Source organism: Phyllobates terribilis, unplaced genomic scaffold (assembly GCF_046119375.1).
Source record: "Phyllobates terribilis strain yellow unplaced genomic scaffold, ASM4611937v1 Scaffold_5__5_contigs__length_657084704, whole genome shotgun sequence".
Taxonomy (NCBI): domain Eukaryota; kingdom Metazoa; phylum Chordata; class Amphibia; order Anura; family Dendrobatidae; genus Phyllobates; species Phyllobates terribilis.
Window position 1 is genome coordinate 653131601 of NW_027362765.1, and position 26224 is coordinate 653157824.

Genomic DNA, 26224 nt, shown 5'->3' on the forward strand with positions numbered 1-26224 from the left:
AGCAGAGTAACCAGCGCACATACCTGTTAGCTCAGGTGAGTTTAAAAGGCTGCTGTTGATAACAAGGGCATTTGCTAAATAGATGGTGTGTGTGCAACAATATACTGAAAGGTCAATTATATTGTGCAGCTTATCTCACCACCTGTAGTTATTTAGGTGAAAGCTCCAAAATGCTTGCCTAATATGTCTGTTATCCAAAAGGAAGTAAAAAGGGAGAGCTAGAAAGATAGCATTGCATCACATTACATGGCAATGCAATGCACAGTTGCTGAAGTTGAACCAAAATGAGCTTGTAATCTGGCTTCTGCAACTTTGAACATGAAAAATCCAATGAGGAGAAGAAAAGCAAAGCCAAAGAGTCCATCCCAAAATCCGACAAACAAGCAAAATGAACAAAAAACATTGAATTCAATTCTTTCTGATTTTAGAAACTGCATTAAAGAAGGGGTGCACCGTTCCTGGAGATACTGCAATACCAGGTCAATGCGTGGAGTGGACAGAGCAAGCTCTTTTTCCATCTCCCTGTTCTAAAAATCCATTTAATATATGGTCCCCAGATAGGGGACGTATCAGATATTAAACTGATAAGAACAGATACTACACTTGATCTTAGCCAAAAGGCCGAGAAGCGATAACCAGAATTGGTTTCAAACTACGGAGCCACCCAAGGATCCTGAAAAGTCCATTTGTGGAGATGAGCTCCTGGACTCCCGTTAAGAAGACATGTTGTCAACCTCTAGATCCCTTACATGCCTGCACTTTTCGGCTTGCTGCTGCTGCAATCCACGCGTTTTAGATCTGCATAACTCCACCTCTTTAAACACAGCACCTTCACCCCCTGCTGTTCCCACCCGCCTCAACACCGTTGGAAGGGAGGAGAACCAAATAAGGCGGGGGGTGGGGTGGAACGAGCAGCTGTCTACCCTTAGCAGGAGGGCTCCTGATTACATACCTCTCCTGCTGCTGCTGCTGCTGGCTGTCCAGCAGCAGACTGAAGGTGGCTGCTGCTGTGCACAGGTATATAAAGGCTCAGAGCCTATTATGACACGCGCAGCCAGCGTTCCATTGCCACATTCCATCTACTGCAGGCAGGATACCTGGCTGGCTGAATGTCGCTGAGAAGCTCACAGAGACCGCCATAAGCAACAGTTTAACAGAATGCCACAGACTAATCAACCAAACTTTTTGGGTTGGGTTCTCTTTTATAGTCTGCAGGCATTAAATGAAAGAAGTCAGTGTTCCAGCAGAAGGAGACAACGTTTCAGAAAAGGCATTGTAGCAAACCAAAAAAGAAATTTTAAGCGCAGCAGAGTAACCAGCGCACATACCTGTTAGCTCAGGTGAGTTTAAAAGGCTGCTGTTGATAACAAGGGCATTTGCTAAATAGATGGTGTGTGTGCAACAATATACTGAAAGGTCAATTATATTGTGCAGCTTATCTCACCACCTGTAGTTATTTAGGTGAAAGCTCCAAAATGCTTGCCTAATATGTCTGTTTATCCAAAAGGAAGTTAAAAGGGAGAGCTAGAAAGAGAGCATTGCATCACATTACATGGCAATGCAATGCACAGTTGCTGAAGTTGAACCAAAATGAGCTTGTAATCTGGCTTCTGCAACTTTGAACATGAAAAATCCAATGAGGAGAAGAAAAGCAAAGCCAAAGAGTCCATCCCAAAATCCGACAAACAAGCAAAATGAACAAAAAACATTGAATTCAATTCTTTCTGATTTTAGAAACTGCATTAAAGAAGGGGTGCACCGGTCCTGGAGATACTGCAATACCAGGTCAATGCGTGGAGTGGACAGAGCAAGCTCTTTTTCCATCTCCCTGTTCTAAAAATCCATTTAATATATGGTCCCCAGATAGGGGACGTATCAGATATTAAACTGATAAGAACAGATACTACACTTGATCTTAGCCAAAAGGCCGAGAAGCGATAACCAGAATTGGTTTCAAACTACGGAGCCACCCAAGGATCCTGAAAAGTCCATTTGTGGAGATGAGCTCCTGGACTCCCGTTAAGAAGACATGTTGTCAACCTCTAGATCCCTTACATGCCTGCACTTTTCGGCTTGCTGCTGCTGCAATCCACGCGTTTTAGATCTGCATAACTCCACCTCTTTAAACACAGCACCTTCACCCCCTGCTGTTCCCACCCGCCTCAACACCGTTGGAAGGGAGGAGAACCAATTAAGGCGGGGGGTGGGGTGGAACGAGCAGCTGTCTACCCTTAGCAGGAGGGCTCCTAATTACATACCTCTCCTGCTGCTGCTGCTGCTGGCTGTCCAGCAGCAGACTGAAGGTGGCTGCTGCTGTGCACAGGTATATAAAGGCTCAGAGCCTATTATGACACGCGCAGCCAGCGTTCCATTGCCACATTCCATCTACTGCAGGCAGGATACCTGGCTGGCTGAATGTCGCTGAGAAGCTCACAGAGACCGCCATAAGCAACAGTTTAACAGAATGCCACAGACTAATCAACCAAACTTTTTGGGTTGGGTTCTCTTTTATAGTCTGCAGGCATTAAATGAAAGAAGTCAGTGTTCCAGCAGAAGGAGACAACGTTTCAGAAAAGGCATTGTAGCAAACCAAAAAAGAAATTTTAAGCGCAGCAGAGTAACCAGCGCACATACCTGTTAGCTCAGGTGAGTTTAAAAGGCTGCTGTTGATAACAAGGGCATTTGCTAAATAGATGGTGTGTGTGCAACAATATACTGAAAGGTCAATTATATTGTGCAGCTTATCTCACCACCTGTAGTTATTTAGGTGAAAGCTCCAAAATGCTTGCCTAATATGTCTGTTTATCCAAAAGGAAGTAAAAAGGGAGAGCTAGAAAGATAGCATTGCATCACATTACATGGCAATGCAATGCACAGTTGCTGAAGTTGAACCAAAATGAGCTTGTAATCTGGCTTCTGCAACTTTGAACATGAAAAATCCAATGAGGAGAAGAAAAGCAAAGCCAAAGAGTCCATCCCAAAATCCGACAAACAAGCAAAATGAACAAAATACATTGAATTCAATTCTTTCTGATTTTAGAAACTGCATTAAAGAAGGGGTGCACCGGTCCTGGAGATACTGCAATACCAGGTCAATGCGTGGAGTGGACAGAGCAAGCTCTTTTTCCATCTCCCTGTTCTAAAAATCCATTTAATATATGGTCCCCAGATAGGGGACGTATCAGATATTAAACTGATAAGAACAGATACTACACTTGATCTTAGCCAAAAGGCCGAGAAGCGATAACCAGAATTGGTTTCAAACTACGGAGCCACCCAAGGATCCTGAAAAGTCCATTTGTGGAGATGAGCTCCTGGACTCCCGTTAAGAAGACATGTTGTCAACCTCTAGATCCCTTACATGCCTGCACTTTTCGGCTTGCTGCTGCTGCAATCCACGCGTTTTAGATCTGCATAACTCCACCTCTTTAAACACAGCACCTTCACCCCCTGCTGTTCCCACCCGCCTCAACACCGTTGGAAGGGAGGAGAACCAATTAAGGCGGGGGGTGGGGTGGAACGAGCAGCTGTCTACCCTTAGCAGGAGGGCTCCTGATTACATACCTCTCCTGCTGCTGCTGCTGCTGGCTGTCCAGCAGCAGACTGAAGGTGGCTGCTGCTGTGCACAGGTATATAAAGGCTCAGAGCCTATTATGACACGCGCAGCCAGCGTTCCATTGCCACATTCCATCTACTGCAGGCAGGATACCTGGCTGGCTGAATGTCGCTGAGAAGCTCACAGAGACCGCCATAAGCAACAGTTTAACAGAATGCCACAGACTAATCAACAAAACTTTTTGGGTTGGGTTCTCTTTTATAGTCTGCAGGCATTAAATGAAAGAAGTCAGTGTTCCAGCAGAAGGAGACAACGTTTCAGAAAAGGCATTGTAGCAAACCAAAAAAGAAATTTTAAGCGCAGCAGAGTAACCAGCGCACATACCTGTTAGCTCAGGTGAGTTTAAAAGGCTGCTGTTGATAACAAGGGCATTTGCTAAATAGATGGTGTGTGTGCAACAATATACTGAAAGGTCAATTATATTGTGCAGCTTATCTCACCACCTGTAGTTATTTAGGTGAAAGCTCCAAAATGCTTGCCTAATATGTCTGTTTATCCAAAAGGAAGTAAAAAGGGAGAGCTAGAAAGATAGCATTGCATCACATTACATGGCAATGCAATGCACAGTTGCTGAAGTTGAACCAAAATGAGCTTGTAATCTGGCTTCTGCAACTTTGAACATGAAAAATCCAATGAGGAGAAGAAAAGCAAAGCCAAAGAGTCCATCCCAAAATCCGACAAACAAGCAAAATGAACAAAAAACATTGAATTCAATTCTTTCTGATTTTAGAAACTGCATTAAAGAAGGGGTGCACCGGTCCTGGAGATACTGCAATACCAGGTCAATGCGTGGAGTGGACAGAGCAAGCTCTTTTTCCATCTCCCTGTTCTAAAAATCCATTTAATATATGGTCCCCAGATAGGGGACGTATCAGATATTAAACTGATAAGAACAGATACTACACTTGATCTTAGCCAAAAGGCCGAGAAGCGATAACCAGAATTGGTTTCAAACTACGGAGCCACCCAAGGATCCTGAAAAGTCCATTTGTGGAGATGAGCTCCTGGACTCCCGTTAAGAAGACATGTTGTCAACCTCTAGATCCCTTACATGCCTGCACTTTTCGGCTTGCTGCTGCTGCAATCCACGCGTTTTAGATCTGCATAACTCCACCTCTTTAAACACAGCACCTTCACCCCCTGCTGTTCCCACCCGCCTCAACACCGTTGGAAGGGAGGAGAACCAATTAAGGCGGGGGGTGGGGTGGAACGAGCAGCTGTCTACCCTTAGCAGGAGGGCTCCTGATTACATACCTCTCCTGCTGCTGCTGGCTGTCCAGCAGCAGACTGAAGGTGGCTGCTGCTGTGCACAGGTATATAAAGGCTCAGAGCCTATTATGACACGCGCAGCCAGCGTTCCATTGCCACATTCCATCTACTGCAGGCAGGATACCTGGCTGGCTGAATGTCGCTGAGAAGCTCACAGAGACCGCCATAAGCAACAGTTTAACAGAATGCCACAGACTAATCAACCAAACTTTTTGGGTTGGGTTCTCTTTTATAGTCTGCAGGCATTAAATGAAAGAAGTCAGTGTTCCAGCAGAAGGAGACAACGTTTCAGAAAAGGCATTGTAGCAAACCAAAAAAGAAATTTTAAGCGCAGCAGAGTAACCAGCGCACATACCTGTTAGCTCAGGTGAGTTTAAAAGGCTGCTGTTGATAACAAGGGCATTTGCTAAATAGATGGTGTGTGTGCAACAATATACTGAAAGGTCAATTATATTGTGCAGCTTATCTCACCACCTGTAGTTATTTAGGTGAAAGCTCCAAAATGCTTGCCTAATATGTCTGTTTATCCAAAAGGAAGTAAAAAGGGAGAGCTAGAAAGATAGCATTGCATCACATTACATGGCAATGCAATGCACAGTTGCTGAAGTTGAACCAAAATGAGCTTGTAATCTGGCTTCTGCAACTTTGAACATGAAAAATCCAATGAGGAGAAGAAAAGCAAAGCCAAAGAGTCCATCCCAAAATCCGACAAACAAGCAAAATGAACAAAAAACATTGAATTCAATTCTTTCTGATTTTAGAAACTGCATTAAAGAAGGGGTGCACCGGTCCTGGAGATACTGCAATACCAGGTCAATGCGTGGAGTGGACAGAGCAAGCTCTTTTTCCATCTCCCTGTTCTAAAAATCCATTTAATATATGGTCCCCAGATAGGGGACGTATCAGATATTAAACTGATAAGAACAGATACTACACTTGATCTTAGCCAAAAGGCCGAGAAGCGATAACCAGAATTGGTTTCAAACTACGGAGCCACCCAAGGATCCTGAAAAGTCCATTTGTGGAGATGAGCTCCTGGACTCCCGTTAAGAAGACATGTTGTCAACCTCTAGATCCCTTACATGCCTGCACTTTTCGGCTTGCTGCTGCTGCAATCCACGCGTTTTAGATCTGCATAACTCCACCTCTTTAAACACAGCACCTTCACCCCCTGCTGTTCCCACCCGCCTCAACACCGTTGGAAGGGAGGAGAACCAATTAAGGCGGGGGGTGGGGTGGAACGAGCAGCTGTCTACCCTTAGCAGGAGGGCTCCTGATTACATACCTCTCCTGCTGCTGCTGCTGCTGGCTGTCCAGCAGCAGACTGAAGGTGGCTGCTGCTGTGCACAGGTATATAAAGGCTCAGAGCCTATTATGACACGCGCAGCCAGCGTTCCATTGCCACATTCCATCTACTGCAGGCAGGATACCTGGCTGGCTGAATGTCGCTGAGAAGCTCACAGAGACCGCCATAAGCAACAGTTTAACAGAATGCCACAGACTAATCAACCAAACTTTTTGGGTTGGGTTCTCTTTTATAGTCTGCAGGCATTAAATGAAAGAAGTCAGTGTTCCAGCAGAAGGAGACAACGTTTCAGAAAAGGCATTGTAGCAAACCAAAAAAGAAATTTTAAGCGCAGCAGAGTAACCAGCGCACATACCTGTTAGCTCAGGTGAGTTTAAAAGGCTTCTGTTGATAACAAGGGCATTTGCTAAATAGATGGTGTGTGTGCAACAATATACTGAAAGGTCAATTATATTGTGCAGCTTATCTCACCACCTGTAGTTATTTAGGTGAAAGCTCCAAAATGCTTGCCTAATATGTCTGTTTATCCAAAAGGAAGTAAAAAGGGAGAGCTAGAAAGATAGCATTGCATCACATTACATGGCAATGCAATGCACAGTTGCTGAAGTTGAACCAAAATGAGCTTGTAATCTGGCTTCTGCAACTTTGAACATGAAAAATCCAATGAGGAGAAGAAAAGCAAAGCCAAAGAGTCCATCCCAAAATCCGACAAACAAGCAAAATGAACAAAAAACATTGAATTCAATTCTTTCTGATTTTAGAAACTGCATTAAAGAAGGGGTGCACCGGTCCTGGAGATACTGCAATACCAGGTCAATGCGTGGAGTGGACAGAGCAAGCTCTTTTTCCATCTCCCTGTTCTAAAAATCCATTTAATATATGGTCCCCAGATAGGGGACGTATCAGATATTAAACTGATAAGAACAGATACTACACTTGATCTTAGCCAAAAGGCCGAGAAGCGATAACCAGAATTGGTTTCAAACTACGGAGCCACCCAAGGATCCTGAAAAGTCCATTTGTGGAGATGAGCTCCTGGACTCCCGTTAAGAGGACATGTTGTCAACCTCTAGATCCCTTACATGCCTGCACTTTTCGGCTTGCTGCTGCTGCAATCCACGCGTTTTAGATCTGCATAACTCCACCTCTTTAAACACAGCACCTTCACCCCCTGCTGTTCCCACCCGCCTCAACACCGTTGGAAGGGAGGAGAACCAATTAAGGCGGGGGGTGGGGTGGAACGAGCAGCTGTCTACCCTTAGCAGGAGGGCTCCTGATTACATACCTCTCCTGCTGCTGCTGCTGCTGGCTGTCCAGCAGCAGACTGAAGGTGGCTGCTGCTGTGCACAGGTATATAAAGGCTCAGAGCCTATTATGACACGCGCAGCCAGCGTTCCATTGCCACATTCCATCTACTGCAGGCAGGATACCTGGCTGGCTGAATGTCGCTGAGAAGCTCACAGAGACCGCCATAAGCAACAGTTTAACAGAATGCCACAGACTAATCAACCAAACTTTTTGGGTTGGGTTCTCTTTTATAGTCTGCAGGCATTAAATGAAAGAAGTCAGTGTTCCAGCAGAAGGAGACAACGTTTCAGAAAAGGCATTGTAGCAAACCAAAAAAGAAATTTTAAGCGCAGCAGAGTAACCAGCGCACATACCTGTTAGCTCAGGTGAGTTTAAAAGGCTGCTGTTGATAACAAGGGCATTTGCTAAATAGATGGTGTGTGTGCAACAATATACTGAAAGGTCAATTATATTGTGCAGCTTATCTCACCACCTGTAGTTATTTAGGTGAAAGCTCCAAAATGCTTGCCTAATATGTCTGTTTATCCAAAAGGAAGTAAAAAGGGAGAGCTAGAAAGATAGCATTGCATCACATTACATGGCAATGCAATGCACAGTTGCTGAAGTTGAACCAAAATGAGCTTGTAATCTGGCTTCTGCAACTTTGAACATGAAAAATCCAATGAGGAGAAGAAAAGCAAAGCCAAAGAGTCCATCCCAAAATCCGACAAACAAGCAAAATGAACAAAAAACATTGAATTCAATTCTTTCTGATTTTAGAAACTGCATTAAAGAAGGGGTGCACCGGTCCTGGAGATACTGCAATACCAGGTCAATGCGTGGAGTGGACAGAGCAAGCTCTTTTTCCATCTCCCTGTTCTAAAAATCCATTTAATATATGGTCCCCAGATAGGGGACGTATCAGATATTAAACTGATAAGAACAGATACTACACTTGATCTTAGCCAAAAGGCCGAGAAGCGATAACCAGAATTGGTTTCAAACTACGGAGCCACCCAAGGATCCTGAAAAGTCCATTTGTGGAGATGAGCTCCTGGACTCCCGTTAAGAAGACATGTTGTCAACCTCTAGATCCCTTACATGCCTGCACTTTTCGGCTTGCTGCTGCTGCAATCCACGCGTTTTAGATCTGCATAACTCCACCTCTTTAAACACAGCACCTTCACCCCCTGCTGTTCCCACCCGCCTCAACACCGTTGGAAGGGAGGAGAACCAATTAAGGCGGGGGGTGGGGTGGAACGAGCAGCTGTCTACCCTTAGCAGGAGGGCTCCTGATTACATACCTCTCCTGCTGCTGCTGCTGGCTGTCCAGCAGCAGACTGAAGGTGGCTGCTGCTGTGCACAGGTATATAAAGGCTCAGAGCCTATTATGACACGCGCAGCCAGCGTTCCATTGCCACATTCTATCTACTGCAGGCAGGATACCTGGCTGGCTGAATGTCGCTGAGAAGCTCACAGAGACCGCCATAAGCAACAGTTTAACAGAATGCCACAGACTAATCAACCAAACTTTTTGGGTTGGGTTCTCTTTTATAGTCTGCAGGCATTAAATGAAAGAAGTCAGTGTTCCAGCAGAAGGAGACGTTTCAGAAAAGGCATTGTAGCAAACCAAAAAAGAAATTTTAAGCGCAGCAGAGTAACCAGCGCACATACCTGTTAGCTCAGGTGAGTTTAAAAGGCTGCTGTTGATAACAAGGGCATTTGCTAAATAGATGGTGTGTGTGCAACAATATACTGAAAGGTCAATTATATTGTGCAGCTTATCTCACCACCTGTAGTTATTTAGGTGAAAGCTCCAAAATGCTTGCCTAATATGTCTGTTTATCCAAAAGGAAGTAAAAAGGGAGAGCTAGAAAGATAGCATTGCATCACATTACATGGCAATGCAATGCACAGTTGCTGAAGTTGAACCAAAATGAGCTTGTAATCTGGCTTCTGCAACTTTGAACATGAAAAATCCAATGAGGAGAAGAAAAGTAAAGCCAAAGAGTCCATCCCAAAATCCGACAAACAAGCAAAATGAACAAAAAACATTGAATTCAATTCTTTCTGATTTTAGAAACTGCATTAACCCCTTAAGCCCCGCGGGTGGTTTGCACGTTAATGACCGGGCCAATTTTTACAATTCTGACCACTGTCACTTTATGAGGTAATTACTCTGGAACGCTTCAACGGATCCCCCTGATTCTGAGATTGTTTTTTCGTGACATATTGTACTTCATGATTGTGGAAAAATTTATTCGATATCACTTGCGTTTATTTGTGAAAAAAACAGAAATTTGGCGAAAATTTTGAAAATTTTGCAATTTTCAAAATTTGAATTTTTAAGCCCTGAAATCAGAGCGATATGTCACACAAAATACTTAATAAATAACATTTCCCACATGTCTACTTTACAGCAGCACAATTTTGGAACCAAAATTTTTTTTTGTTAGGGAGCTATAAGGGTTAAAAGTTGACCAGCGATTTCTCATTTTTCCAACAAAATTTACAAAACCATTTTTTTAGGGACCACATCACATTTGAAGTCACTTTGAGAGGTCTTTATGACAGAAAATACCCAAAAGTGACACCATTCTAAAAACTGCACCCCTCAAGGTGCTCAAAACCACATTCAAGAACTTTATTAACCCTTCAGGTGCTTCACAGGAATTTTTTGAATGTGGAAGAAAAAAATGAACAGTTAACTTTTTTCACAAAAATGTTACTTTAGACCCAATTTTTTTTATTTTCACAGGGGTAACAAGAAAAAATGGACCACAAAATTTGTTGTGCAATTTCCCCTGGGCACGCAGATACCCAATATTTGGGGAAAAAATACTGTTTGGGCGCACGGCAGGGCTCGGAAGGGAAGGAGCGCCATTTGACTTTTTGATTGTAAAATTTGCTTGCATAATTAGCGGACACCATGTTGCGTTTGGAGAGCCGCTGTGTGCCCAAACTTTGGAGCTCCCCCACAAGTGACCCCATTTTGGAAACTAGACCCCCCAAGGCACCTTTCTAGATGCATAGTGAGCACTTGGAACCCCCAGGTGCTTCACAAATTGATTCGTAACAATGAAAAAGTGAAAAAAAAAAACACTTTTTCATATTTATGAATCAATTTGTGAAGCACCTGAGGGTTCCAAGTGCTCACAATGCATCTAGATAGGTGCCTTGGGGGGTCTAGTTTCCAAAATGGGGTCACTTGTGGGGGAGCTCCAATGTTTGGGCACACAGCGGCTCTCCAAACGCAACATGGTGTCGCTAACAATTTGAGCCGATTTTCCGTTAAATTTGTTAGAGGACACCATGTTGCATTTAGAGAGTCCCTGTGTGCCCAAACATTGGAGCTCCCCCACAAGTGACCCCATTTTGGAAACTAGACCCCCCAAGGCACCTATCTAGATGCATAGTGAGCACTTGGAACCCCCAGGTGCTTCACAAATTGATTCGTAACAATGAAAAAGTGAAAAAAAAAACACTTTTTCATTTGTATGAATCAATTTGTGAAGCACCTGAGGGTTCCAAGTGCTCACTATGCATCTAGATAGGTGCCTTGGGTGGTCTAGTTTCCAAAATGGGGTCACTTGTGGGGGAGCTCCAATATTTGGGCACACAGCGGCTCTCTAAATGCAACATGGTGTCCGCTAACAAATTTAACGCAAAATTGGCTCAAATTGTTAGCGACACCATGTTGCGTTTGGAGAGCTGCTGTGTGCCCAAACATTGGAGCTCCCCCACAAGTGACCCCATTTTGGAAACTAGACCCCCCAAGGCACCTTTCTAGATGCATAGTGAGCACTTGGAACCCCCAGGTGCTTCACAAATTGATTCGTAATAATGAAAAAGTGAAAAAAATAACACTTTTTCATTTTTACGAATCAATTTGTGAAGCACCTAGGGGTTCCAAGTGCTCACTATGCATCTAGATAGGTGCCTTGGGGGGTCTAGTTTCCAAAATGGGGTCACTTGTGGGGGAGCTCCAATGTTTGGGCACACAGGGACTCTCTAAATGCAACATGGTATCCGCTAACAAATTGAATGGAAAATCGGCTCAAATTGTTAGCGGACGCCACATTGCGTTTGGAGAGCCCCTCTGTGCCCAAACTTTGGAGCTCCCCCACAAGTGACCCCATTTTGGAAACTAGACCCCCCAAGGCACCTATCTAGATTCATAGTGAGCACTTGGAACCCCAGGTGCTTCACAAATTGATTCATAAAAATGAAAAAGTGTTTTTTTTTTCACTTTTTCATTTTTACGAATCAATTTGTGAAGCACCTGGGGGTTCCAAGTGCTCACTATGCATCTAGAAAGGTGCCTTGGGGGGTCTAGTTTCCAAAATGGGGTCACTTGTGGGGGAGCTCCAAAGTTTGGGCACAGAGGGGCTCTCCAAACGCAATGTGGTGTCCGCTAACAATTTGAGCCGGTTTTCCATTCAATTTGTTAGCGGATACCATGTTGCATTTAGAGAGTCCCTGTGTGCCCAAACATTGGAGCTCCCCCACAAGTGACCCCATTTTGGAAACCAGACCCCCAAGGCACCTATCTAGATTCATAGTGAGCACTTGGAACCCCAGGTGCTTCACAAATTGATTCATAAAAATGAAAAAGTGTTTTATTTTCACTTTTTCATTTTTACGAATCAATTTGTGAAGCACCTGGGTGTTCTAAGTGCTCACTATGCATCTAGATAGGTGCCTTGGGGGTCTAGTTTCCAAAATGGGGTCACTTGTGGGGGAGCTCCAATGTTTGGGCACACAGGGGCTCTCCAAACGCAACATGGCGTCCGCTAACAATTTGAGCCGATTTTCCATTCAATTTGTTAGCGGACACCATGTCGCGTTTGGAGAGCCCGTGATGTGCCTAAACAGTGGAGCTCCCCCACAAGTGTCCCCATTTTGGAAACTATACCCCTCAAAGATTTTATTAAGGTGTATAGTGAACATTTTGAACCCAGAGGTACGGCACATTATTTGTTTACATTAGGTCATCATATTGAATAAGTTGTCATTATTCTTGAGCGCAAGTGCTCGCTACTTGAGTTTGCATCGGGTACTCAGGTATGCACCATGTACAGCGTGTGCTCGAGTGACATGCTCGAGTCCCTGCTCCGCATGTTTCACGGTTATTATACACCCAAAAAAAAACATGCGGGGATCGCTCGTGCATGGCAGGCAATCCCCGTAAAGTTTTTTGGCCGCGAAGCATATGGGGCAGAGACTCGAGCATGTCACTCAAATACCCACGATACTAAATGCATACCAGAGCACCCGATGCAAACTCAAGTAGCGAGCACTTGCTCTCAACACTAGTCGCCATATCGTCATCTTTTTTTCTTACTTTTGAAAAAAATCCCAACCCCAGCCCTAACCCTAGCACAACCCTAGCCCCAGCACAACCCTAGCCCCAGCACAACCCTAGCCCCAGCACAACCCTAGCCCCAGCACAACCCTAGCCCCAGCACAACCCTAGCCCCAAACCCAGCCCTAACCCTAGCCCAATCCTAACTCAAGAGTTTATTTTTGACGCCTTTCCTTGTGCGGTATAAGTGATTAGACGACTTTATTCTTCGGGTCGGTGTGATTACAGCAATGCCAGAATCATATGGGGTTTTTATGACTGACAGCTGTCACACACTAAAAGACGCATTTTTTGTAAAATCTAGTTTTTGCATCGCCATATTTTGAGAGCTATAATTTTTCCAGATTTTGGCAGACAGTCATGTGACGGCTCGTTTTTTGCGGGATGACTTGACGTTGTTATTGGTGCCATTTTCAGGCACGTGACATTTTTTGATCGCTTTCTATTCCGATTTTTGGGAGGCAGAATAAACAAAAACCAACAATTCAGGAATTGTTTTTTTTTTTTTTTTTTTTTTTATTCTGTTCCGCGTGTGGTAAAATTGATGAGGCAGCTTTACTCTTCGGGTCAGTACGTTTACAGCGGTACCACATTTGTATCATTTTTCTATGTTTTGGCGCTTATACACAATAAAAGCTATTTTATAGAAAAAAATATTTTTTAGTATCGCTTTATTCTGAGAGCTATAACTTTTTTATTTTTCGGCTGATGGAGCTATATGGCGGCTTGTTTTTTGCGGGACGAGATGACGTTTTCAGCGGTATCATTTTTATTTATATGCGTCTTTTTGATCGCGTGTTATTCCACTTTTTGTTTGGCGGTATGGTGATAAAGCATTGTTTTTTGCTTGTTTTTTTTTTTTTTTTTTTTTACCGTGTTCACTGAAGGGGTTAACTAGTGGGACAGTTTTATAGGTCAGGTTGTTCCGGACGCGGCGATACCAAATATGTGTACTTTTATTGTTTTTTTTTATTTTTTTTATAATAATATTTATTGATGGGTACATTATATTTTTATTTTTGGTGTATTATTTTTTTTATTTTTTTATAATATTTTTGCACATTTTTTTTTTTTTTTTTCCCACTTTCACACAGTTTATACACTTTATTACTTTGTCCCACTCTGGGACTTTCACTTTTTTTTTTCTGATCGCCTGCATGGCATAGGAATGGAGCACCATCCCTATGCCATGAAGGCTGTCAGAAGTGCACAGTGTGAAGATTGCTTGGAGATGCACTGCGCATGTCCAAGCAATCTTCCTGCTCTCCGGTGACCCGGATGTTGTCATGACGACATCGGGTCGTCATGGCAACACCCGGGAAGCCTTTGCAGACTGCGCTGGAAGCCGGAAGAGGAGGTGAGTATCGCCGATCACCTCCCCTTGCCCCCGCAATGCCGCGATCGACTTCGATCGCAGCATCGCGGGGGTTAATGTGCTGGGAGCGGTGCGTGACCGCTCCCTGCACATAGTACCGGGTGTCAGCTGTGACAATCAGCTGACACCCGGCGGCGATCGCGCCCGCACAGCCTGTGTGCGCGCGCGATCGCGATGACGTACTAATACGGGTCTGGCTCTTAAGTCCCAGGGCACAGACGCGTATTAGTACGTCAGATGTTATTAAGGGGTTAAAGAAGGGGTGCACCGGTCCTGGAGATACTGCAATACCAGGTCAATGCGTGGAGTGGACAGAGCAAGCTCTTTTTCCATCTCCCTGTTCTAAAAATCCATTTAATATATGGTCCCCAGATAGGGGACGTATCAGATATTAAACTGATAAGAACAGATACTACACTTGATCTTAGCCAAAAGGCCGAGAAGCGATAACCAGAATTGGTTTCAAACTACGGAGCCACCCAAGGATCCTGAAAAGTCCATTTGTGGAGATGAGCTCCTGGACTCCCGTTAAGAAGACATGTTGTCAACCTCTAGATCCCTTACATGCCTGCACTTTTCGGCTTGCTGCTGCTGCAATCCACGCGTTTTAGATCTGCATAACTCCACCTCTTTAAACACAGCACCTTCACCCCCTGCTGTTCCCACCCGCCTCAACACCGTTGGAAGGGAGGAGAACCAATTAAGGCGGGGGGTGGGGTGGAACGAGCAGCTGTCTACCCTTAGCAGGAGGGCTCCTGATTACATACCTCTCCTGCTGCTGCTGCTGCTGGCTGTCCAGCAGCAGACTGAAGGTGGCTGCTGCTGTGCACAGGTATATAAAGGCTCAGAGCCTATTATGACACGCGCAGCCAGCGTTCCATTGCCACATTCCATCTACTGCAGGCAGGATACCTGGCTGGCTGAATGTCGCTGAGAAGCTCACAGAGACCGCCATAAGCAACAGTTTAACAGAATGCCACAGACTAATCAACCAAACTTTTTGGGTTGGGTTCTCTTTTATAGTCTGCAGGCATTAAATGAAAGAAGTCAGTGTTCCAGCAGAAGGAGACAACGTTTCAGAAAAGGCATTGTAGCAAACCAAAAAAGAAATTTTAAGCGCAGCAGAGTAACCAGCGCACATACCTGTTAGCTCAGGTGAGTTTAAAAGGCTGTTGTTGATAACAAGGGCATTTGCTAAATAGATGGTGTGTGTGCAACAATATACTGAAAGGTCAATTATATTGTGCAGCTTATCTCACCACCTGTAGTTATTTAGGTGAAAGCTCCAAAATGCTTGCCTAATATGTCTGTTTATCCAAAAGGAAGTAAAAAGGGAGAGCTAGAAAGATAGCATTGCATCACATTACATGGCAATGCAATGCACAGTTGCTGAAGTTGAACCAAAATGAGCTTGTAATCTGGCTTCTGCAACTTTGAACATGAAAAATCCAATGAGGAGAAGAAAAGCAAAGCCAAAGAGTCCATCCCAAAATCCGACAAACAAGCAAAATGAACAAAAAACATTGAATTCAATTCTTTCTGATTTTAGAAACTGCATTAAAGAAGGGGTGCACCGGTCCTGGAGATACTGCAATACCAGGTCAATGCGTGGAGTGGACAGAGCAAGCTCTTTTTCCATCTCCCTGTTCTAAAAATCCATTTAATATATGGTCCCCAGATAGGGGACGTATCAGATATTAAACTGATAAGAACAGATACTACACTTGATCTTAGCCAAAAGGCCGAGAAGCGATAACCAGAATTGGTTTCAAACTACGGAGCCACCCAAGGATCCTGAAAAGTCCATTTGTGGAGATGAGCTCCTGGACTCCCGTTAAGAAGACATGTTGTCAACCTCTAGATCCCTTACATGCCTGCACTTTTCGGCTTGCTGCTGCTGCAATCCACGCGTTTTAGATCTGCATAACTCCACCTCTTTAAACACAGCACCTTCACCCCCTGCTGTTCCCACCCGCCTCAACACCGTTGGAAGGAAGAAGAACCAATTAAGGCGGGGGGGGGGTGGAACGAGCAGCTGTCTACCCTTAGCAGGAGGGCTCCTGATTACAAACCTCTCCTGCTGCTGCTGCTGCTGGCTGTCCAGCAGCAGACTGAAGGTGGCTGCTGCTGTGCACAGGTATATAAAGGCTCAGAGCCTATTATGACACGCGCAGCCAGCGTTCCATTGCCACATTCCATCTACTGCAGGCAGGATACCTGGCTGGCTGAATGTCGCTGAGAAGCTCACAGAGACCGCCATAAGCAACAGTTTAACAGAATGCCACAGACTAATCAACCAAACTTTTTGGGTTGGGTTCTCTTTTATAGTCTGCAGGCATTAAATGAAAGAAGTCAGTGTTCCAGCAGAGGGAGACAACGTTTCAGAAAAGGCATTGAAGCAAACCAAAAAAGAAATTTTAAGCGCAGCAGAGTAACCAGCGCACATACCTGTTAGCTCAGGTGAGTTTAAAAGGCTGCTGTTGATAACAAGGGCATTTGCTAAATAGATGGTGTGTGTGCAACAATATACTGAAAGGTCAATTATATTGTGCAGCTTATCTCACCACCTGTAGTTATTTAGGTGAAAGCTCCAAAATGCTTGCCTAATATGTCTGTTTATCCAAAAGGAAGTAAAAAGGGAGAGCTAGAAAGATAGCATTGCATCACATTACATGGCAATGCAATGCACAGTTGCTGAAGTTGAACCAAAATGAGCTTGTAATCTGGCTTCTGCAACTTTGAACATGAAAAATCCAATGAGGAGAAGAAAAGCAAAGCCAAAGAGTCCATCCCAAAATCCGACAAACAAGCAAAATGAACAAAAAACATTGAATTCAATTCTTTCTGATTTTAGAAACTGCATTAAAGAAGGGGTGCACCGGTCCTGGAGATACTGCAATACCAGGTCAATGCGTGGAGTGGACAGAGCAAGCTCTTTTTCCATCTCCCTGTTCTAAAAATCCATTTAATATATGGTCCCCAGATAGGGGACGTATCAGATATTAAACTGATAAGAACAGATTTTTTTTTTTTTTATTTGGCTATCCCCTGCAGAGGGATAAAACCGTTTATTAAAACTTTAACAAATTACAAGCATAATTAAACAAATACCAAACGTTAAAAGACAAATGAAATTTACAAAACAAAAAAATACAAAGATTTTAAATAATTAGGTTCCATTGGTCAACAAGCCATTTTTTGGAAATATGTACATTCTTCTTTTTGTCAATTAAATAATAAGTATACATTTCACATAAACATAAACTTAAAACATCATTCACTGATAAAACATCTTGTTTAAAAATAGCAATGTTGCGCGCTTTCCAGAGAGATGACTTGGCGCAGTTCACTGTCTTCCAAGCCATTGTGTACTGGTCCATTGTGGGGCATTCCATAAGTCCGTATAGCACAGTTTTATATGTAAAGTCCTTGAGGTCTGCCACCCTTTCCAGTAGGGGGAGCAGTCTTCTCCAGAAATCCTTTGCAAAATTACATGTCCATAATAGATGTTCCACCGTTTCCTCTTCTTGGCATCCGGCTCTTGGGCAGATGGCAGACCTCACAAATCCTCTTCTGTATTGGAATGCCCGGCAAGGAAGACAGCGGTGCATGCAACTCCAAGCCAGATCTCTCTGTTCATTAAAAAGATAAAAAACGTTAATCATTTTCCAGATAGACATAGATTTGTCATCATCATATCTGTCAACATTACATATTTCCTCACTTTTACGTATTTCTTTATTTAGTTTCTTACTTTTTCTTAATTCCTCTATTTTCTTAGTCCCTAAATTAAAATCGGACACTATTTTCCTTAAAATCTCATAATGCGTCGACAAATTAAAAGCATGGGGCACAGATATATTAACTTCATACCATCCAAACTTTCTCATAAAAAATCCTGTATTAAAACGCATAAAAAAGGACCAATAGTGATTCTTAAAAAGGGCATTAAAACAGTAAACGAACAGATGGATTAAAAGAAACCTATTAAAATCTGGAAAATCTTTACCACCTTTTACTTTTGATTTCATCACGATTTCTCTTTTCAGCTTTTCCATTTTTGAGTTCCAAAAGAAGGTAAAGCAGGTTTTGGTTATCTTTTTTAAAACATTAACAGGCGGGGGGAAAACCATGCTAAGATACAATAAAAGAGGTAAAATCACCATCTTTAAAACCAATACTTTACCCTCCATTGTAAGTCTCCTCATGTTCCACATACATATTTTCGTATTTACTTTCTGTGTAACTGTTTCCCAACTATTATAACCATCATTATTTTCAGTGAATGATATACCTAAAATGGAAATGGATTCGGAGACATTAATTGGTACATCACGTAAAATCATCCCCCCAACACTTAAAATGTTACACTTATTAAAATTGATTTTAAAACCAGAAGCTAGACAAAAGGATTGCACTTGATGGAGAGTGGCCGTAAGTGATGGTGCATCTGTACACAAGACCGCCACGTCATCCATGTAGCCTACAACCTTGGCCTCCAAACCACCGCTTCCAGGCAGAGGGACACCGCATATCTGTTTATTTTGGCGTATTGCACATAACATTGGTTCCAGTGCACAGATAAACAGTAGCAGGGACAGAGGGCATCCCTGTTTCACCCCTGACCGTAAAAATACCTCTTGTGTCTTAAAACCATTCACTAAAATCTTACTTGTACAATCCTTGTAAAATGCTTTAAGCGATAGTAAAAACCCTTCTGGTATGCCCATTTTCTCTAAAACTTTAAAAAGATAAAAGTGTGAGACACGGTCAAATGCTTTTTCAAAATCAATAGATAAAATCGCCATTTTCCCCTTTCTGTCTTTCACATCCTCAATACAGTCTTTCACTAAATTCAGATTGTCCCATATACTGCGCCCCGGCACCCCACACACTTGATTAGAATGAATAACTTTGCTGATGACTTCTTTTAGACGATTTGCACAAATTTTAGCCATTATTTTATAGTCACAATTTAAAAGTGTTATTGGTCTCCAGTTTTCTAATTTTGATTTATCACCTTTTTTGTATAGGAGGGAGACTTCACCTTTCTTCCAGGAATTTAATAAAACCTTATTATTAAAAACCTCAGTAAACAAATAAAACAAATCATCTTTTAAAATATCATAAAAACATACATAAAATTCTATTGGGATGCCATCAGGACCAGGGACCTTTCCAGTTTTAAAACTTTTAATAGTTTTTAACACTTCTTGTTCCGTTAAAACTTGGGATAAAAACTCTTGGGATGCGGGATCTAAAACAGCTGTTAGTCCTTGCAGCGAATCATCCATTAATTTATTATCTATATTTTTTCCATTAAAAAGATTAGAAAAAAAACCCTCAACTTTACCCAGCATATTTTTTATATTATTCTCACCATCTATATGGTCAATTATCACTTTTTCTTTTTTATTTTTCCTAAAAAAATATCTGGAACACTTTTCATTTTCTTCTATATGTTGTACTCTAGAACGAAAAATTATCTCTTTTCCTTTTTGTTCTAGCCATTTTGAAATCTCTTCTTTTAAGTTTGAAATATCAAGTTGTACATCTATCCCATTGTCTCTGAGCTTAAATAATGTTTGTAGGCGGGTATTTAAAATTCTATATTCTTCATATTTTTCTTTGGCTCTACATATACTCTTTTTAATAAAAAAGTCTTTTATTTTTACTTTCATTCTATCCCACCATACACTCATAGTCTCATTTGTTTTTTTCCCTTTTCTACATTTCCTATAAAACTCAATAAAATCTGATAAAATCTGCGGGTCGGTTAAAAGGGATACGTTCATTTTCCAGCTTTTCTTACCACATTTTTTGTTGTCATTTACTTTTATGGTAAAGGATAAAAGTTTATGGTCTGAAAATATATTAGTTAAAACTTCACATTTGGCAGGTATTGTTTTATCTGAACCAAAAATAAAATCAATCCTAGAGCTACAATTAGCATTGCTCCAAGTGAAACCGGCATCCTCTGTGCTGTCACTATGACACTCTTTATATATGTCTATCAATTTAGCATCTTTGACTATATCATGTAGCATACCTGAGGTTTTATCGTAGTTCCTGCTTACAGAGCTGGAGCGCCGGTTTTCACCTTTTAAAACACAATTAAAATCCCCTGCTAAGATAAAAGGTTCAGAGTTATTAATAAATAATGGTAAAAGATCAAGCATTTCGGCTCTTTCATTTTTCTCTGGGGATCCATAAAAATTTAAAAACTGCCATCTAATACCATCAATAAAAGCTTTCACTAATAAAATACGACCTGGTAAAATTTCCTGAATAAAATCAATTAAAACGTTCCCTTTAAAAAGTATGGCTACACCCGCTGATCCTGCAGCATTCGATCCGGACCAGACAGATGGCCCACACTTCCACTCATCTTTATATTTTTGATATGACATTTCATGTGGGATATTACATTCTTGCAGAAAAAATACAGATGCAGTAAAACACGTAAAAAAATTAAAAAGAGCAGTTCTTCTCGTGTTAGATTTTATGCCTCTCACGTTGAGGGAAATACCTTTGAGTTCAGCCATCATTAGAAAATGTAAAAATTTTACTTAGGTAACTAAGAGCAACGGATTTACCTGTCCGATGAACCTGATCAGACCACTGGGCTTGCGCCTCCCTCCTCATCTGATAGTATCGTCACGAGAGTCTCCGTGGAGGAGGAAAGATTACCACATTTATATAAACCCGACGCTACACTGGCATAGCTCGGAGGGCTGGCTGGCAGAACCCGCTGGGTCTCCATTGGCTGGCCATGCAGTTCCTCATCAGGTGGGTCCCCGAGGGGTTCCGCCGCCCCTGTTTGACCTGTAGAAGGTCGTCCTATAGGAGGAGGTTGCGCACAAGGCAGAGCCTCTGACTCTTCAGAGGCAGCAAGATCCCGGTCCCCACCTGTAGCAGCGGAGACCGAAACCCCTGAGGGTCCAGCGTCCACGTCCCCTTCTGGAGAAGTGTCCATCTGTTCACCTCCTGCTGCCTCCTCCGAACCACCCTTTTTCTTTTTCTTAGGACCCACCTTTATCCACTCAGCGCCCTCAGCCCTAGGAGACTCAGACTGGGCATGGGCTTCTGTGTCGGCCTTTTGCCGGTCCCTTTTGACCTTACCAGTAGTGCCCTTCTGCTCCTTCTCAGCCCTCCTTTTGGACTCCTGCAGGTCCTGCAGCCAGGTTTTGGGATTTGGTATTTTACCTGTCATAGACTCTGGAGACACTTCACTATTTGGTACGCCCTTATTGTCTCCAGAGGCTCCAGGTTGTTGTTCCTCCTCCTGAGGGGTGGTCTGATCTTTTGGTCCTTGGTCGGACGTCTTGGACTTCCCCTTTTGCTCATCTTCCCGAAATCTGTGAGGGCAAGAAAAATAAAAGTGACCTGGAGTCTGGCAAAAACTGCATTTCTTTTCCTTAGGGCATTCTTTTGTCTCATGTTCTTCACTAGCACAATTTCTACATGATACATGACAGTTTTCTTTTGAATGACCATAGCGCCCACAATTTCTGCAATATACTGGCATCCCAGAAAAGAAGAAATCCCCATTTGTTTGCCCAATTTTGAAACGGGCAGGGGGGAGCCGTATACCACCTGGTGTATTTGGATCTCTTGTACACTTCACAAGGAATTTCCACTTAGATGTCCATATGTTATATTCGTTTAATATCTTCCCAATACATTTAACACTTTTAAAATAAATTGCTAGAAATGACATTACTTCTGGAGCAGAAACAAAGGGCGAAAATACTTTTACAATAACCAGTCTTACCTCATCCAGGACGTGCTCAACAATTTGTATCCCTTTCAAAACAGGACTATTTTCAACTTTTTTTAACTTTTCTAGTACATCTCTAAAAATACCTTCTCCGGTGAATGTGATGTCATAGTCACCTCTTCTGGGATAATCCTGGATGGAGAGAATTTCATTCCTTTGTACGCCAAGAAGGTTCCTGAGCACGTCCTGGACTACATACCCTAATTTCCTCATATCCGAGCCACCCGCCGTGAAGTGAACTCGGATAGAGTTTTTTAGCCTCGCATAAAGAGGCACGAGGTTAGGGTCAACCTCCATGGAAAAACGCAACAAGGTTGCAAATTGCAGCCGCTTGCAATCTGCGCTCCCAGTGTTCTTGCAGCGAAAAACACCTGGAAGCTGGGGGATCGCAACTCGTTACCCTGGGACTAAGCCCTCTCCCTAATAGCAGCAAGCAGGTTAAGTCCACCAAAGTGGACGATCCTGCCAGGCCAAGGAGAGGGGTACCCGAGTGCCCTTCAACCACAATCTCCTGCAATAAAGCACTTGATCGTAGCCAAAAGGCCGAGAAGCGATAACCAGAATTGGTTTCAAACTACGGAGCCACCCAAGGATCCTGAAAAGTCCATTTGTGGAGATGAGCTCCTGGACTCCCGTTAAGAAGACATGTTGTCAACCTCTAGATCCCTTACATGCCTGCACTTTTCGGCTTGCTGCTGCTGCAATCCACGCGTTTTAGATCTGCATAACTCCACCTCTTTAAACACAGCACCTTCACCCCCTGCTGTTCCCACCCGCCTCAACACCGTTGGAAGGGAGGAGAACCAATTAAGGCGGGGGGTGGGGTGGAACGAGCAGCTGTCTACCCTTAGCAGGAGGGCTCCTGATTACATACCTCTCCTGCTGCTGCTGCTGCTGGCTGTCCAGCAGCAGACTGAAGGTGGCTGCTGCTGTGCACAGGTATATAAAGGCTCAGAGCGTATTATGACACGCGCAGCCAGCGTTCCATTGCCACATTCCATCTACTGCAGGCAGGATACCTGGCTGGCTGAATGTCGCTGAGAAGCTCACAGAGACCGCCATAAGCAACAGTTTAACAGAATGCCACAGACTAATCAACCAAACTTTTTGGGTTGGGTTCTCTTTTATAGTCTGCAGGCATTAAATGAAAGAAGTCAGTGTTCCAGCAGAGGGAGACAACGTTTCAGAAAAGGCATTGTAGCAAACCAAAAAAGAAATTTTAAGCGCAGCAGAGTAACCAGCGCACATACCTGTAAGCTCAGGTGAGTTTAAAAGGCTGCTGTTGATAACAAGGGCATTTGCTAAATAGATGGTGTGTGTGCAACAATATACTGAAAGGTCAATTATATTGTGCAGCTTATCTCACCACCTGTAGTTATTTAGGTGAAAGCTCCAAAATGCTTGCCTAATATGTCTGTTTATCCAAAAGGAAGTAAAAAGGGAGAGCTAGAAAGATAGCATTGCATCACATTACATGGCAATGCAATGCACAGTTGCTGAAGTTGAACCAAAATGAGCTTGTAATCTGGCTTCTGCAACTTTGAACATGAAAAATCCAATGAGGAGAAGAAAAGCAAAGCCAAAGAGTCCATCCCAAAATCCGACAAACAAGCAAAATGAACAAAAAACATTGAATTCAATTCTTTCTGATTTTAGGAACTGCATTAAAGAAGGGGTGCACCGGTCCTGGAGATACTGCAATACCAGGTCAATGCGTGGAGTGGACAGAGCAAGCTCTTTTTCCATCTCCCTGTTCTAAAAATCCATTTAATATATGGTCCCCAGATAGGGGACGTATCAGATATTAAACTGATAAGAACAAATACTACACTTGATCTTAGCCAAAAGGCCGAGAAGCGATAACCAGAATTGGTTTCAAACTACGGAGCCACCCAAGGATCCTGAAAAGTCCATTTGTGGAGATGAGCTCCTGGACTCCCGTTAAGAAGACATGTTGTCAACCTCTAGATCCCTTACATGTCTGCACTTTTCGGCTTGCTGCTGCTGCAATCCACGCGTTTTAGATCTGCATAACTCCACCTCTTTAAACACAGCACCTTCACCCCCTGCTGTTCCCACCCGCCTCAACACCGTTGGAAGGGAGGAGAACCAATTAAGGCGGGGGGTGGGGTGGAACGAGCAGCTGTCTACCCTTAGCAGGAGGGCTCCTGATTACATACCTCTCCTGCTGCTGCTGCTGCTGGCTGTCCAGCAGCAGACTGAAGGTGGCTGCTGCTGTGCACAGGTATATAAAGGCTCAGAGCCTATTATGACACGCGCAGCCAGCGTTCCATTGCCACATTCCATCTACTGCAGGCAGGATACCTGGCTGGCTGAATGTCGCTGAGAAGCTCACAGAGACCGCCATAAGCAACAGTTTAACAGAATGCCACAGACTAATCAACCAAACTTTTTGGGTTGGGTTCTCTTTTATAGTCTGCAGGCATTAAATGAAAGAAGTCAGTGTTCCAGCAGAGGGAGACAACGTTTCAGAAAAGGCATTGTAGCAAACCAAAAAAGAAATTTTAAGCGCAGCAGAGTAACCAGCGCACATACCTGTTAGCTCAGGTGAGTTTAAAAGGCTGCTGTTGATAACAAGGGCATTTGCTAAATAGATGGTGTGTGTGCAACAATATACTGAAAGGTCAATTATATTGTGCAGCTTATCTCACCACCTGTAGTTATTTAGGTGAAAGCTCCAAAATGCTTGCCTAATATGTCTGTTTATCCAAAAGGAAGTAAAAAGGGAGAGCTAGAAAGATAGCATTGCATCACATTACATGGCAATGCAATGCACAGTTGCTGAAGTTGAACCAAAATGAGCTTGTAATCTGGCTTCTGCAACTTTGAACATGAAAAATCCAATGAGGAGAAGAAAAGCAAAGCCAAAGAGTCCATCCCAAAATCCGACAAACAAGCAAAATGAACAAAAAACATTGAATTCAATTCTTTCTGATTTTAGAAACTGCATTAAAGAAGGGGTGCACCAGTCCTGGAGATACTGCAATACCAGGTCAATGCGTGGAGTGGACAGAGCAAGCTCTTTTTCCATCTCCCTGTTCTAAAAATCCATTTAATATATGGTCCCCAGATAGGGGACGTATCAGATATTAAACTGATAAGAACAGATTTTTTTTTTTTTTTTTTTTTCTCCTCAGACGAGGAAATTCCACAGTCTATGGAAACCAGACAAAGGAAAATTCCATCAAAACAGCTGCGTCAAATCCAATACGCAATTTGCTGTCCCCATCATCATCGGAAATATTTATTTCATATTTCAAAACAACAATAACAAAAATCAAGAGGTACTAACAATATATCTCCACTTTTTAACTTTCCATATTCCCTCCGCATCCACTTCCCCTCTCCTCTTTTTGTCCCATAGGAAACACACATACATCTTCCCCAAAATCACCTTCACACTATCCTTTACAGCAATTTCCTTCCTTTTAAACACATACACATTCCTCACATCCCATAACACTTCCTTTATACATGCAAGCATCAACCACAAGACTCTTTCCTTCGTCCCATCACATATTCCCAAACCAAACATAAACAACTCAAAAGACAACAAATTCACACCACACAATTCTTTACACAAAGGCCCCATTCTCCCAATCACATCTCTAGCATACTGGCAATTCCAAAAAACATGCAACACACTTTCCCTTCCACCACAGCCATTTCTTGGACACATTTCACTCCTCACCAAACCTCTATTCCTCTGAAATTCTCTCACAGGTAATACTCCATGTAAAGACTGCCACACAACTTCACTCTGTTTGTTGGTCATACCACTCATCCGCACTTTCTTCCAAACCTTCTGCACATCACCACCCCTAACCATATTTATTCCACATTCTACCTCTCTACATTCAATCATCCTATACATAGCCTTCTTATTCTCCAGCAATCTCACATCTGCATCACACAGTTCATACCTCACCAAAAACTTATAAACCCACACATACCATACAGGCACCTCAAAAGCAATCGGACATCGCAAATCCCTTTCTTGCCACTTTAAACGAAACAAATACGCTCCAAATAAATACCTACACATAGATGAAAACTTTCCATCCGCCCTAATCACTTTCAAAACAAACACAACGATATTCACACCAAAAAACACGTCCAAATTCGGAAAACCCAAACCACCTTTTTCCACTCTTTTAACCAAAATTTCTCTCCTAGCTCTCTCCATTTTCGAGTTCCACAAAAAA

The 26224-nt window shown here is 43.0% G+C and overlaps 12 non-coding genes across 12 annotated transcripts; all 12 read right to left on the minus strand.

Moving 5' to 3' along the window:
- Window positions 1-442: 442 nt before the first annotated feature.
- On the minus strand, window positions 443-633 carry LOC141274028 (U2 spliceosomal RNA). The gene has a single exon (XR_012322323.1). It is a non-coding gene; the product is annotated as a U2 spliceosomal RNA (small nuclear RNA).
- Window positions 634-1748: 1115 nt separating this feature from the next.
- Window positions 1749-1939, minus strand: LOC141275023 (U2 spliceosomal RNA). Its single transcript, XR_012323279.1, has one exon. It is a non-coding gene; the product is annotated as a U2 spliceosomal RNA (small nuclear RNA).
- Window positions 1940-3054: 1115 nt separating this feature from the next.
- Window positions 3055-3245, minus strand: LOC141275024 (U2 spliceosomal RNA). The gene has a single exon (XR_012323280.1). It is a non-coding gene; the product is annotated as a U2 spliceosomal RNA (small nuclear RNA).
- A 1115-nt stretch (window positions 3246-4360) lies between these two features.
- LOC141275025 (U2 spliceosomal RNA) lies at window positions 4361-4551 on the minus strand. The gene has a single exon (XR_012323281.1). It is a non-coding gene; the product is annotated as a U2 spliceosomal RNA (small nuclear RNA).
- Window positions 4552-5660: 1109 nt separating this feature from the next.
- On the minus strand, window positions 5661-5851 carry LOC141275026 (U2 spliceosomal RNA). The gene has a single exon (XR_012323282.1). It is a non-coding gene; the product is annotated as a U2 spliceosomal RNA (small nuclear RNA).
- A 1115-nt stretch (window positions 5852-6966) lies between these two features.
- On the minus strand, window positions 6967-7157 carry LOC141275027 (U2 spliceosomal RNA). Its single transcript, XR_012323283.1, has one exon. It is a non-coding gene; the product is annotated as a U2 spliceosomal RNA (small nuclear RNA).
- Window positions 7158-8272: 1115 nt separating this feature from the next.
- On the minus strand, window positions 8273-8463 carry LOC141275028 (U2 spliceosomal RNA). Its single transcript, XR_012323284.1, has one exon. It is a non-coding gene; the product is annotated as a U2 spliceosomal RNA (small nuclear RNA).
- Window positions 8464-14475: 6012 nt separating this feature from the next.
- LOC141275029 (U2 spliceosomal RNA) lies at window positions 14476-14666 on the minus strand. Its single transcript, XR_012323285.1, has one exon. It is a non-coding gene; the product is annotated as a U2 spliceosomal RNA (small nuclear RNA).
- Window positions 14667-15781: 1115 nt separating this feature from the next.
- Window positions 15782-15972, minus strand: LOC141275030 (U2 spliceosomal RNA). Its single transcript, XR_012323286.1, has one exon. It is a non-coding gene; the product is annotated as a U2 spliceosomal RNA (small nuclear RNA).
- A 1114-nt stretch (window positions 15973-17086) lies between these two features.
- LOC141150549 (U2 spliceosomal RNA) lies at window positions 17087-17278 on the minus strand. Its single transcript, XR_012246724.1, has one exon. It is a non-coding gene; the product is annotated as a U2 spliceosomal RNA (small nuclear RNA).
- Window positions 17279-23668: 6390 nt separating this feature from the next.
- LOC141149792 (U2 spliceosomal RNA) lies at window positions 23669-23859 on the minus strand. Its single transcript, XR_012246076.1, has one exon. It is a non-coding gene; the product is annotated as a U2 spliceosomal RNA (small nuclear RNA).
- Window positions 23860-24974: 1115 nt separating this feature from the next.
- Window positions 24975-25166, minus strand: LOC141150719 (U2 spliceosomal RNA). The gene has a single exon (XR_012246845.1). It is a non-coding gene; the product is annotated as a U2 spliceosomal RNA (small nuclear RNA).
- Window positions 25167-26224: the final 1058 nt, after the last annotated feature.